Source organism: Hylobates moloch, unplaced genomic scaffold, assembly GCF_009828535.3.
Source record: "Hylobates moloch isolate HMO894 unplaced genomic scaffold, HMol_V3 SCAFFOLD_15, whole genome shotgun sequence".
Lineage (NCBI taxonomy): Eukaryota > Metazoa > Chordata > Mammalia > Primates > Hylobatidae > Hylobates > Hylobates moloch.
In genome coordinates this window covers 15101938-15115790 of record NW_026652290.1, presented here as the reverse complement: position 1 = coordinate 15115790, position 13853 = coordinate 15101938, and the positions used below count along the sequence as shown (strand labels likewise).

The 13853-nt window shown below is 36.2% G+C and overlaps 1 long non-coding RNA gene across 1 annotated transcript in view; it reads right to left on the bottom strand.

Annotated features, from left to right (window-relative positions):
• Positions 1-13853, bottom strand: part of LOC131381350 (uncharacterized) — a 320268-nt gene that overhangs the window by 167064 nt on the left and 139351 nt on the right. Inside the window, exon 3 of the long non-coding RNA XR_009210028.1 lies at positions 7306-7396. This is a non-coding gene — a long non-coding RNA (uncharacterized LOC131381350). The remainder of the gene's footprint in view (positions 1-7305; positions 7397-13853) is intronic.

The following is a 13853-nucleotide window of genomic DNA, read 5'->3' as shown; positions in this document are numbered from 1 at the left end:
AAAAACTACATGTTCTCACTCATAAGTGGGAATTGAACAATGAGAACACAAGGACACAGGGAGGGGAACATCACATACTGGGGCTTGTCAGGGGGTGGGGGACAAGGAGAGGGAGAGCATTAGGACAAATACCTAATGCATGCAGGGCTTAAAACCTAGATGACGGGTTAATGCGTGCAGCAAACCACCATGGCACATGTATACCTATGTAACAAACCTGCATGTTCTACACATGTATCCCAGAACTTAAAGTAAAATTAAAACAACAAAAACAAAACCATATCATTTATACCACTCTTTCAGGCCTGACTATAGGTTTTGTTTTTCCATGTGTCTCTGAACCTTCACTAACATATATCATGCTACTCAAAGTTTCAGAGTAAAGGTGAGGTATTTATTTTTCCTAATTAAAGCATATTTTACCAATGTGGAAATATTAGACTTTGGAATCTGAAACCTTTTTATAACAGAAAAAACAATTTTTCTTTTCTTTTTTTTCAACTTTTATTTTAGATTTGGGGTTGCATGTGAAGGTTTGTTAACTGGGTATACTGTGTGATGCTGAGGTTTGGGGTATAAATGGCACCATCACCCAGGTTCTGACCATAATACCCAACAGCTAGTTTTTTAGCCACATTTTTTTTAAGAAGAAATAGTTTAAACTATTAAGAATGGTCTATTTTATAAAAAGATAAATTCTTGGCATTTTAAATTCATAAGTTTAGGAAATTTGCAATCAGTCTCTGTAGTTTTCAAAGAGGTCTGAGAAGAGTTAATATTTAATAAATGTAAAAAGAAATAATTCTTCCTGAATCGCCTAATTCAGAATGCTCACACTGGGGACGGGCTGTACAAAATGTCTCCAGTACTGAAAATCCCCTATATTTTATTTTACTTACAAGTGGTGACAAACATCTTGAAAACAAATATCTTTCAAGGAAATCTGATGGAACAAAAAGTATTTTGTTCCAAATGTAAGAAATAAATCTTGTAAATTTTAAGTGGTTTCCCGAACAAGAAGTGTATGGAAAACGCCAAAAATGTTTTTTTTTTTTTCTAGGCATTTCTTCAAGAGCAGAAATTCAAAGACTTAAAAAGCTTTTGTTTTTGTTTTGTTTTACTTCTTAAACTACTAGCTCAATTATTTATGGTAGACATTTAGAGCTTTTTAAAGGTGTAGTGTGGATGCATTACGCTGGCCTCACTGGCTATGCTTATACATGTACCACATGCTGAAGGATGTTATTCAATTATTTATACACAAAAAAATTGCTCTAAAGATAATTGGATTAGTTGTGAAAATATTTCTGTCTTTCAGAAACATCTTTAGTCTCCAGTCAGTCTTGTGGTGAACATCAGGATTACTGAGTGTTCTGATGAAATAACCACAGTTATTATATGAAGAAGGAAAGAACAATTCTAAAAATCCATATATTGTAATGAGCATGTGCCACAATTATGCAAAATATGGTTTTCATCTATTTTGAATGAACAGTTGAATCTTGAGCACCCCTTTACTGAGAGGTGCTACCTTGTTGGCAAATGCCTAGGTTTAAATGTTAGATTCAACACTTCCAGTAGAGTAGCTTTAGCCTCATCTGTTATATTTTTTTGAGATTCTGTCTCTTAATGCAATAGGGGTATCTAAGCAATAAGTATTTTTAATATTTCTAATTGTTTTCTAGATCCTCATTTCAAATACCAAAGTTAAATTATTTTATTAAGATGATTTTGTTTTGTTTTTATTTTGAGACAGAGTATCACTAGAGTGCAGTGGCACGATCTTGGCTCACTGCAACCTCTGCCTCCCGGGTTCAAGGGATTCTCTTGCCTCAGCCTCTTGAGTAGCTGGGATTACAGGCGTGTGCCACCACACCCAGCTTATCTAAATATTTTTGAAAGGAAGTCACTTTTATCTATGTACATTCAAATGCAATTTCAAATTACACATGAAAATATGTGCAGAAAGTAGATATCCAAGTGGGACCATTGTGTACACTAGAAATTTCAGGTGGATAAAAATCCAGGAAAAAGAGATGCAGCATTACTTTTTTGTGATAAAGCCTGTAACTGAAAGATCAAATGCTACATACATAGCTTGTTTAGTCTTGAGACTAATATTATAAACCAATTAACTATAAATCAAAGGAGTTTTAATAAATAGACATACAAATTAGACGCTCTGCTGTAGACATTCTTACAAGGTCAATAGTTTATAAATGGATCAATAAATGCCAAGGCAGGTGAATCACAAAGTCAAGAGGTCAAGACAATCCTGGCCAACATGGCAAAACTCCATCTCTACTAAAAACACAAAAATTAGCTGGGTATAGTGGCCCATGCTTGTAATCCTAGCTACTTGGGAGGCTGAGGCGGGAGAATTGCTTGAACTTAGGAGGCAGAGGTTGCAGTGAGCAGAGATGGTGCCACTGCACTCTAGCCTGGCGACAGAGCGAGACTCCGTCTCAAAAAAAAAAAAAAGAAAAAAAATGCATGTCCACTTCTCTTCCTTGTTACTGCTTGGTGCCATTTACTCTCTCCACAAAATTGCCAACCACCTCCTAATTTGTCTTTCCTTCTCTCTCCTGCCCAAATTAATGCAGTCATTGGTTCTCCACAGTGCGGTTAGAACCATTTTTGTTTTTTTACAGCTAAATTAGATCTTGTCAATTAGTAGTTGAGTTTCTTCCACATCTTTTTATTGCTCCAAGAAGAAAAACACTTAATAAATCATTACCTCCTTGTGTGGTCTAATCCATACTAAACTCCTAATCTCTACACTGTAGTGAGGCTACAATCCTCAGCTCCAGCCAGAGATTCCTTAATTTAGATTGCAGCTGTGCCAGTTACTAGACGTGAGTTGACCTTATGTAAATTTATTAACCTCGCTGAACCTGGGTATTCATAAATGGGGCGAGCATCTACCTCACTAGAGGACAAAATGAACACAAAATGAAGCTGTGCATTTAAAATATTTCCACCAAAGCTATGTGCTCTGTGAATATGCAATCTCCCACTATCAAGCCTCCCCATCTTCTTTTTAGCCCCTCTATCCTTTGCCCAGTTTCTAAGGAATGCTGTGTGCCCTCCTGGCACAGAAACTGTGTGTGTGGTGTTTCTTTCTGGGGAAGCTCTTCCCTTACCTTCTGAACTCTCCTTGCATCTGTAGCACCCAACCCAAGCATTTCTTCCCGACAGAAGCTTTGATCCCTGACTCCACCTGCACTTTATCTCCCTTATCAGCCAACAACAGTTGAACAGTCGTTGGTTTCATCATCTGAGTAATATCTGGCTCTCCTGAGACACTGTGGGCTCCTTAAAAGCAAGGATTGAATTTGGTCACCTTTGCATCTCCAATATCCAGCACTGTGCTTAAAAATACATGTTGAATGAATAAATCCATGAGTTAATTAAATGAAATCAAACAAGTACAAATACTAAATGAATATGTTAACACAAACTTTAGCTTAGCATGGTCCAATGAATTCAACGGCCCGAAATGAAATGTGAATTCTATTTGCATGTTTTTTCCTCCTGTCCACACATAAAAAGGATGATAGTGATAATGACAGTGATGATGATCATACCCAGCTCTCAAACACGCCTAGTATATTTGAAGCACTAAATACATTTTGCATATATTAACTTATTTCATATTAGATAATAGCTACACAAATTTCAAGTTTCTTGATTGTTAATTTTATACCACTGAATTATAACCCATTTCAAAATATTAACAAATCGATTTTAGTGTGTTATTATTTTGAACATGTCAACTTGTCCAGAAATCTTGGAGAGAAAGTCTTGGAAAAAAAATCATAATGTTGAGGGAAGAGCTCAGACTTCTGGGGCAGAGAACATGTATGTACTCAGGTCAGAGAATGAAATATACAAAACAATTCAGTGGGTCTTCACTATGAATAGGCTATTAATAAATGTCTAATGCTACCATTAGAATATCCTTAGAATTTTAGATATGAGGAATAATAAAATATTCCTTAATTACATATATACATATATGTGTATGTGTGTGTGTATTGCATATTCACTCTACGGCAAAGTCTTTACAAACATTTATTATATTATTCAATCCTCCAAACATCCTTACAGACTTTTTACCATCTAATTACACAAGAGGATAAATGTAGTATCAGCAAGGTTTCATAACTAGCCCCAGGTCGTGAGCCATCTTGTAAAGTGATGTTTGAATTGAATTTTCTCTGACTCTGAAACCCATGGTGTTCTAACTATACTTCTGGCTACACTCTGCTGGAAGAATAGAAATTGCTGGGATATGGATACAGTTGGTTATTTTCCTTTGCTCTTTTCAAATCAGTCAATTTTAGATTAAGTTGTGTTATCTCTGCTGAGCTACTGACTGGGAGTCCAAACAGTTCTACTCCTTCACAGCTGTGTGAGCAGAGATATATCTCTCAGACTAGATTATTTCCAAGTCTCCATTATCTTGAAAGAGACAGGTTAGAACATATTTATTATATTTGATAACTATATAAATTATATTTGAGGCATAAGTAGATACATATTTTGACACTCAACAGCATAATTCAGTTTATGGAGAGGAAAAGACAACAGAAAAGAGAAAAACCTCACGAGCGAACACAAACAACATTCAAATCCAAACTAAATATGTGTGGGAGACTCAATAATGATCACTGCACTGACCAAAAGGCAATTCTTAATTTTGCAAAAATATTTGCAGTGTAAATTTTTGGTCAGTTGGGGACTGGCTGCATTTTTCAAAAGCCACAAAATCATAACCATAGGAGTATTTTAAATGTCTATGATAACTACTTAGTGGTTCAGAAACTAAAACTTTATAATTCAAACTTCCAAGGAAAATGGTTTAAGTTTAAAAAAATCATGGAAGGTAAGCAATACAGGATTTTTTTTCAAATCTATTTACAAAAAGAAAAAACAGATAAGAAATATGCATTAAAGCTTTTTAATTTATAATTTATTTTAAACTAATATTTTCCCTTTTCTCAGTAACATACTATTAAGTTGTAGAGTGGGATAGTGCTGATGGAGATATTTACATAATTTAATGTGCTACATGAATTGGTTGGTACAGAGAAAATTCTCTGCCATTTTTATTATTCAAATAATTTGGACAAAGTATCTCTGATCAAATTGCTTTACTAAATTAGGATGTCTGTTTCCAACTTGCAAGATAATTTTGAAATCTATACTTCCAACTTGGCACAAGTATTTCAAAGAAAGCCCTCCCTTCCGTGATAATTGTATTCCTCATCTCATTCAACAGTTTACTCTACAAATTTTTTCTTCACTAAGCACAAATGAGAGACATGGCTTTGAAGATAAAGGGCAATAATCATAATGAAATTAACAGGCCAGAAAGCTAAGTCTTGTTTACAGCTAAATCTCAGTAGTTTGGAATGGAATAGAGACAACTCTCCAACTTTAGAAAGTTTTACTTACACTTGAAAGTATAAAATAATCTTCCACCACCATAAAATGCTTGCTGATGAGGTAATTTAAAAGTTAAAAACAAAATGCCTGACACTTTATTTATTTATCAACAAATTAAATAAAGGACAAGAACATCCTGACGTTCCCCTAATTTCTCCACACTTGAAAGATACCTAGAGTAAGTGGTGAGTATAATTTAGCTCCCATCCTTTGTTGTAAAGGCAGTTATTTAAGCCATGAGACGTATTTGTTAGTTCTAAACATAAAACATAACACATTGGCTTTTTTGAGATTCTGTTGTGATCATCCAACCAGTGCCACTTAGAATCACGCTTGGCTTTGAAGCCAAGAAGAGAAAAAAACACCAAAAATAAGAATTGAATATAAGAGATGGTTTTGGAGCCAAGTCACCAAGAATAAATGTGAAGAAGTCATCTGAGGGCTACATGCAAACATATAAACATTGTACATGTGCACAGTGTTATGTTCCTTGGGTTTAAATAAAATAATAAACAGATGTTGGTAAAAAAGTTTCAGGTCTTGGGTTGGCATCTAAGGGCAAGATAGAAGTGAAGAAATCACAACAAAAAAGAATACTAAGAATTATACAACACAACCTTTAGTTTAAAATGCTGCCTGGCTAGAAAAGAACACAGCGGCCTATTCTAATTTACCACCATACACTTCAGAAAACAGTTAAAGCAAAAAAATAAAACAGAAAAAATAAAAATGCATATCATTTAAAAATTAAGACTGACAGCAACACTATTATTAATATAAGGACCTAAGAGGGTTTTTCATAAAATTCAAAATCTGTTGCTCTGTAGAGAATTATAGGCAAGTCTAATAAAATAGACCAAATCCTCAGACTTCAAAGAAGGGAAGCAAACTCTTTCTCCCCTGTACTATTCTCTCCTTGGTTCTGGTATCTTCCATTTATGATTAATAGTTACAATAACATTTTCCAATAATTGTTGCTATAGAGATATCATTGCTAAAAGCTTTGTCATTTCAAACATAATAAAGTGCTGTCAAAAAGATATTTTTTCTTAAGTTTGTTATTAACATCTGGAGTAGAAATTTAAGGGTTTGGCAAGTATTTGTGCAATAGATGAGATCTGTAAGTTACTGTAGTAACTGGCTGCCAAGTATTGGCTGAAGACCTACAGAAACATAGACCTGCATATACCTAGCAAGTTCTCCAGTCCTGCCACACCTAATGGTACTCAGTTAAATGAGAATAGACAGAAATAAATAAATTAAATAAAGGTAATAGTCCATTCTGAATTAGACTGCCTTTGATATTGGCTGAAATGTATTAAAAGATCAGTAGACAAGTTCTGAGACCACCACATACAACACTGCCTCCTACCTCTGCCAGGTGGGGAGGAAAATTGTTACAGGCTTTAAGGGATTGGTATTTGCAGCAGAGTAGAAGTAATCTGATTGCACCATCAGAAAAACATTTGAACATTCCAAGTTTCTGCCCCTTTACACCTCTCAAAAATAATAACACTAATAAATAAAAATAACAAGGTAAAGAAATGGGAAACTTGGGGCGGCGGTGGGAAAATGGGAAACTTGACACACACACACACACGCACACTAAAAGAATATATTTCACAGGAAGTACAACAGAGAGGCAAAGAGAGACCTTCAGAGAATTAGAAGGAGCTGTTCCTCGTGTAAAGAAATGCAACAGAAATTTCAAGCCTAGAGAGGAAAAAATGGTTCCATGCCCATCTAATTTATGGAGGCAAAACTGTATCTTGACAGCAAATATGACTTTGGAAAACAGAGTTAATTAGACTTCACATTTTATCGTAGACAAACTGAAAATTTTTTTCTACTTACCTCCTTCTTTTTCCTACCGCCCGTTTTGACTGCATCTTTTCAATCAGTTTCTCTCTTTCCCTCTGCTTCTCTCTTCTTCATTCATGGGTCTCTTAATAGAAAAAGTAGATAATTTAGCAATCTTCACTATGTATTGCCTGGAAATCACCAGCCTAAACTCATTATTCCTCTAACCCATTTAATTTCCTTCAGTTCTATGCATCTATGTTTGGCTTATAATCTTCCAATTATCATTCAATTTCCTGGTACTTTGATACTAAGAAGAGAGTGCTCTGCATATTAGACATAAAAATAGGGTCACTGGAATGTCTACCCTTCATAAATTCAAATGTTGACCTTTACCTACACAACTATGTTTCTGAAATCTCACTTGGAAATTTTTGTCACTCAAATCACTAAGGACACAAAATCCTGCTCTTGGCTGTAGTCAACTGTATTGAGAGTAGATCTATTTTAACCCGGTGCCCTGGATACTATGGTCCTTGATACTCAGGTTCTCCCTTGATGAGCAAACACAGTCTCTGCGCTTATCTCAGATGTCTCTCTGTGCTATACATTCCTGAAGAGAGTGTTCGGCATTTGCTCTCTATATGAAGTAGCACAGCTTCAATTGAGAGGTAGCCTCAGCTTCTCTGCCCAGTTACAGCCAAATGCATATACCTGGTTCCCCTTCTCCACTTGAGAAGAGGAGCCAGTGTCTTTTGAATTTGAAATGATCTTATGTGAGTTTCGTTTCAGAGAATTACATCCTTACGGTACCTAGGGATGAGTTTAGACTGTCTCCTGAGGTAAACATCTTTCTTTTTTTTTTTTTTTTTTTTTTTTTTTTTTAAACAGAGTCTCGCTCTGTCGCCCCGGCTGGAGTGCAATGGCACCATCTTAGCTCACTGCAGCCCCTGCCTCCTCGGTTCAAGTGATTCTCGTGCCTCAGCCTCCCGAGTAACTGGGATTATGGGCACCCGCCACCACACCTGGCTAAATTTTGTCCTTCTTCATATGGCGGCAGGAAGGAAAAGTGCCTAGCAAAACGGGGAAAAGCCCCTTATAAAACCATCAGGACTTGTGAGAACTCACTCATAAGAACAGTAGCATGGGGGTAACCACCCCCATGATTCAATTACCTCCCACCAGGTCCCTCCCACAACACATGGGGATTATGGGAACTACAATTCAAGATGAGATTTGGGTGGGGACACAGCCAAAATATATCAGGAACTCGAACAACTCAGTAGGAAAATACTCTGGCAAACATACGGTAAACAGACATGTGAAAAGGTGACCAACATCACTGATCATCAGAGAAATAAAAGCAAATCAAAACTGCAATGAAATATCATCTTACTCCAATTAAAATGGCTTACATCTAAAAGACAGGCAAAAGCAAATGCTGGCAAGGATGTGGAAAAAAGGTAACCCTCATACAATGCAGGTGGGAATGTAAATTAGTGCAACCACTTTGGAGAACAGTTTGGAGGTTCCTCAAAAAAAAAAAACAAAAAAAACCTAAAACTAGAGCTCCATATGATCCAGCAATCCCACTGCTGGGTACATACCCAAAAGAAATTAGTACATCAAAGAGATATCTGCACTCCTATGTTTGTTGCAGCACTGTTCACCATACCTAAGGTTTGGAAGCAACCTATGTGTTCATCAACAGATGAATGGATAAAGAAAATGTGGTACATAGACATACTGGAGTACTATTCAGCAATAAAAATGAATGAGGTCCTGTCATTTGCAACAACATGCATGAAAGAGGAGGTCATTGTGTTAAGTGAAATAAACCAGGCACAGAAAGATAAACATTGCATGTTCTTACTAATTTGTGAGATCTAAAAATCAAAACAATTGAACTCATGAACATAGGTAGAAGGATAGTTACCAGAGGTTTGGAAGCATAGTGCGGTGTTAGGGGAAGGTGGGGACAGTTAACGGGTACAAAAAACACAGAAAGAATAAATAAGACTTTTTATTTGATAGCACAGCAGGATAACTATAGTCAATAACAATTGCCCATTTTAAAGTAACTTAAAGAGTGTAATTGAATTATTTGTAACACAAAGGATAGATGCACAAGGGAATGGATATTCCATTCTCGATGATGTGATTGTTATGCACTGGAGGCCTGTATCAAAACATCTCATGTGCTCCATAAATATATAATCTACTATGTACCAACAAAAAGTAGAAATTGAAAAAAAAATTAAACATTCTTGGAAACTTCGTATGAACTTCCTTTTTGGATTATAGTATTTTTGGAGCAGTGCTCTGTACCACTTTTTTTGCTACAAGTGCTTACTCCATTAATTGGTTCATACTCAGCCTAAGGAATTTTGACTGTTGTTTTACAAAGTATTTTTTTAATTTCTGGGACACCTCTCTGACCATCTAAAGTCAATGGACCATCCAGTTTGACCTTACCAATTACATCTATGTTGGAAGCATCTCCACAGTAGAATTTATACTGTTTATTTGAATGGTCCACAGACACAGCAGGTTCACATTGATTGTGATTAGAACAAGAATCTAAATGTTCCTGGTTCTTTTGTACAACTTGCTCAGAGAGTTGGACTGTTTGTTATTGTTAAGAATTATTTCAGATTAATTGTGACCCTAAATTAAAGCTGGTAATTTTAAATAGAGATGCTTTCCGTATTAGAATACATATTGAAGTAATTGCTGTTTCCTGTCTCAAAGTCAGTGTTGTTTTCCCAATTTTTCTTACATTAAGTTACTTAACTGGCAACAAGAAAAATCTGGTATAAAACAATTATCGTGCTATAATCTTCTTGAGAAATGATAATTATTATATCTAATCAACATGACTCACATTGCTATGGATACTTGAAGTTATGTGATACAGTATATGCTTGTTTTCCTGGAGATGAAGTACATTATTAACACTCTGGTTGAAGTTCTTTACATGAACTAAGCAGTTACCCCCAAAGACATTGTATTTATGAACTCACTTTATATTAAAATATCATGTACATATTTATCTATTTTGTCCATATTAAACATGGACATGTCATTTCCTTAGCCCAGAATTTTTTATGAAGCTGTTGGGACATTTCACGGAAAACTGACTTGGCATCTCAGAATTACATTATTCTAAAATAAGTCCTCCTTGATGTTATTCTCAATGATTTAGGCAGTGCATTAATATCATAGTTTCCCTTAATATTGCGTCATAGCTATATAAAGCAATATATGATTGAACAAGGGGTTCCTCATGTGAATTTTGATGAGCTATTGCTGTTGCCTTCACCTTGATCTGCCACGTGGCCATAAGCTCCCTTTGCGATTTACTTTGCCATTCTTTTTCTCCATATAGCCTTTTCTCAAACTGAGAAAAACTATTTGCCACTGTCTGCATACAACCCACATTGTTTTACCTTCATGCCTTTGCTTGGTTTTCCTGCCTACATAAAATACCTTCATTCACTCAATCCGAAATTCACTAAGCTCTACAATGTACTAAACCGTGTTCCAGCTTGAGAACAAAGAAGGAAGATGCTCAAGGTCCCTGCTCTTAAGGAGTTTGCCTTCTAGTAAAGGAGATACACAATAATCAAATAGACAAAGGCACACTGTAATTTCAGATAGAATGCAATGAAGACAATAAAGCACAGGAATAAATCAGAAGAAAACAAAGCAGAGGAGATGAGAATTTCTGGTCTAGAATGACTGTCAGGAATGGCTGCTCTGAAGGAGAATTATGCAGAGGGCTAAATTGTAAAGGAGGGCTAAGTAGATGTAGTAAGTCAGGGTTCTCTAAAGGGACCAAACCAATAAGACATATGTATATATGAAGGGGGTTTATAAGGAGAATTGACTCACGCGATCACAAGGTGAAGTCCCACAATAGGCTGTCTGCAAGCTGAGGGGCAAGAAAGCCAGTCCGAGTCCCAAAAGCTCAAAAGTAGGGGAGCTGACAGTGCAGCTTCAGTCTGTGGCCGAAGGCCCAAGAGCCCCTGGAAAGCCACTGGTCTAAGTCCAAGAGTCTAAAAGCTGAAGAACTTGGAGTTCAATGTTTGAGGGCAGGAAGCATCCTGCATTCAAGAAAGATGAAGCCTGCAAGACTCAGCAGGTCTGCTCTTTCTACCTTCTTCTGCCTGCTTTATTCTTAGCCATCCTGGCAGCTGATTAGATGGTGCCCACCTAGATTGAGGCTGGGTCTGCCTCTCCCAGTCCACTGACTCAAATGTTAATCTCCTTTGGCTACACCTTCACAAGCACATCCAGGAACAATAGTTTGCATCCTTCGATCCAATCAAGTTGACACTCAATATTAACAATCATAGCAGGGTAAGGACTGAGACTGAGGAGGGAAGAGCTTGCTAGGCAGAAAGAGAAACATGTATAAAGCTTGTAAGACAGGAACAAACTTGATATGGTGGATAACCAGTCAGAAGGTCAGTGTAGCTGTAACCATAGTTAAGGAGAGAAAGAGTCAAGGGAAATATCTGATATAAAATCTTGAAGGCCACACTAAGGAATTTCCTTTTTATTGCAAGTATAAATGAAAAGCTTTAGCAAGAGACTTAAGCAATCTGATTAACATTCTTAAAAGACCATGTTCATTGCTGTGTACAGAATAGAATGGTTGGGAGAAATATTAAAATATGGTAAGAGTCCAGACAGAGATGATGGCAGCGTGAATTTAGGATGATAGCCAAAGAGTTAGTAAGAGGTGATTAGGTTTAAGCTAGGCTTTGGGGATAGAGCCCACATGGCTTGTTGGTGTATTACATGTGGGAATGACAAAAATAGACTTAATCAGAATTATGTTGATAATTATGTTGATTGTTTCACCTGAGCAACCAGATGAATGACAGTTCCCATAACTGCCAGAGGAGGAGTATATTTTGTGGATGGGAATCATGGTTCTATTTTGTGAATGTTTATGAGAGATCAATTAGCCATTACCTAAGTATAAATAATTATATATCTATATTCACAAATATCCAGATGGAACCTCTCTCTCTCTCTCCGCCCCCCACCTCCCTCTTGTTTTCTGTCATCCATTTCCACTTCCTACTAAATTGTTTATTTGTATATATGTCTTATTAATCTGTATTAGAAAGTATTCATTAACTTCAAGTCTTCAATAAATGAAAGTAAGCCAATATATGAAGAAGATGAAGAAGAAAATTGATGGATTCATCTAAAAACACAAAGATATTTGATATGACTGGCTCTCAAGAAGACCTAGAATCATGTCATTGAAGTCCATGATTTCTTTAACTAAAATTCCCTTTGTGCATTTGCTTCATTGTTCTTTATTAGAAGACCAGAAGATTCTTGTCTGTTTTTAAATAATATTTCTACTGCAAATGTGGGAGATGTTTGCTCACAGCGGCAAAGTGCACATATTCAAAATCTCTTCAAAAATAGATTCAGAAAATGAATCAATTTCTGTTTCAATTATAAATTCTTAGAGATATAATTATTTTGTTTTCATCAATTGCTCATCCCTGGCCCAAATAACACTGTAAACACTTTATGGTTGGAGATACATTTGCTGGAACTGTGTAAATCCTCTAAAGTTTAGTGAGTATGCCAGGGGTAATTTTTTATGGGACAGAACAAATGAAAGAATAAGCTAATGATCAAATGAATGAATGGATGAATGAATGGCTTCAGGGTATATATGATATAATTGGGGAGAAACATGGGAAATTCACTATACTAAAAGGCAACAGAGTGAAATTTTAAATCCTTAATTATGTTGAAAGTTCCACTTACAGTAGAAGTTTGTTAGAGACAGTTACTTCTATCACAATACCAGACTAACTAACAGTCATACTTTTCTTTCAAATCATCAAAGAACGGTGGATGCAAAGAAGCCTGAAATAACTAAATTACAAAAGTGGATGAGGAGTCCTTCATAAGTAAGCAAAAAGCAGGGGCTTCTTTTGTACTTGGAGCAATATTTTAGTCTTAGCATGAGCAGCAGAGGGAGAGGCAGGCCTGATAATCAGAAAATTGTCCATGAGACCATGAGAAACCAGCTGAAATTTAAGCACTGTATGGGTTGACATGATGGATTGGAATTTAAAAGATCTCCAAAAGCAAACATAAATCTCTCATCTGACAATTATCTCTCATGAGGATTTTGCTGAGTATATATCAATGGGAAGAATGAGAGAGCAGAGAAAAACAGTATAGTCTCACATAGTGCCTGAGCCCGGGCACTGATAGAGTTGAATAAAGAGGCAAACTGAAATTCACGCTGCAACTCAGCTGTCTGCCAGTTCAAATCTTGGTAGGATCAAAATGCTCAACCCCCTTTGCTACAATACAGGGTGTTATGGACTGAGAAGAAGGAGAAATATAGATCTCTTTAATTGCAATTTAAACTTTACGCTAGTTAAATGACCCAATGCTAGTCTAGCTCTACTCATGGTGAAATCTAAATGATCAATCCCTCACCCCAGCTGCCTGAAAGGGAAAAAGATAAGGAAACTCTGGAAGAAAGAAAACAAAATGTGTTGTCTAGTTTAGTCTATTCTATATTTTTTTCAAAATGTCCTGCATATAAACAG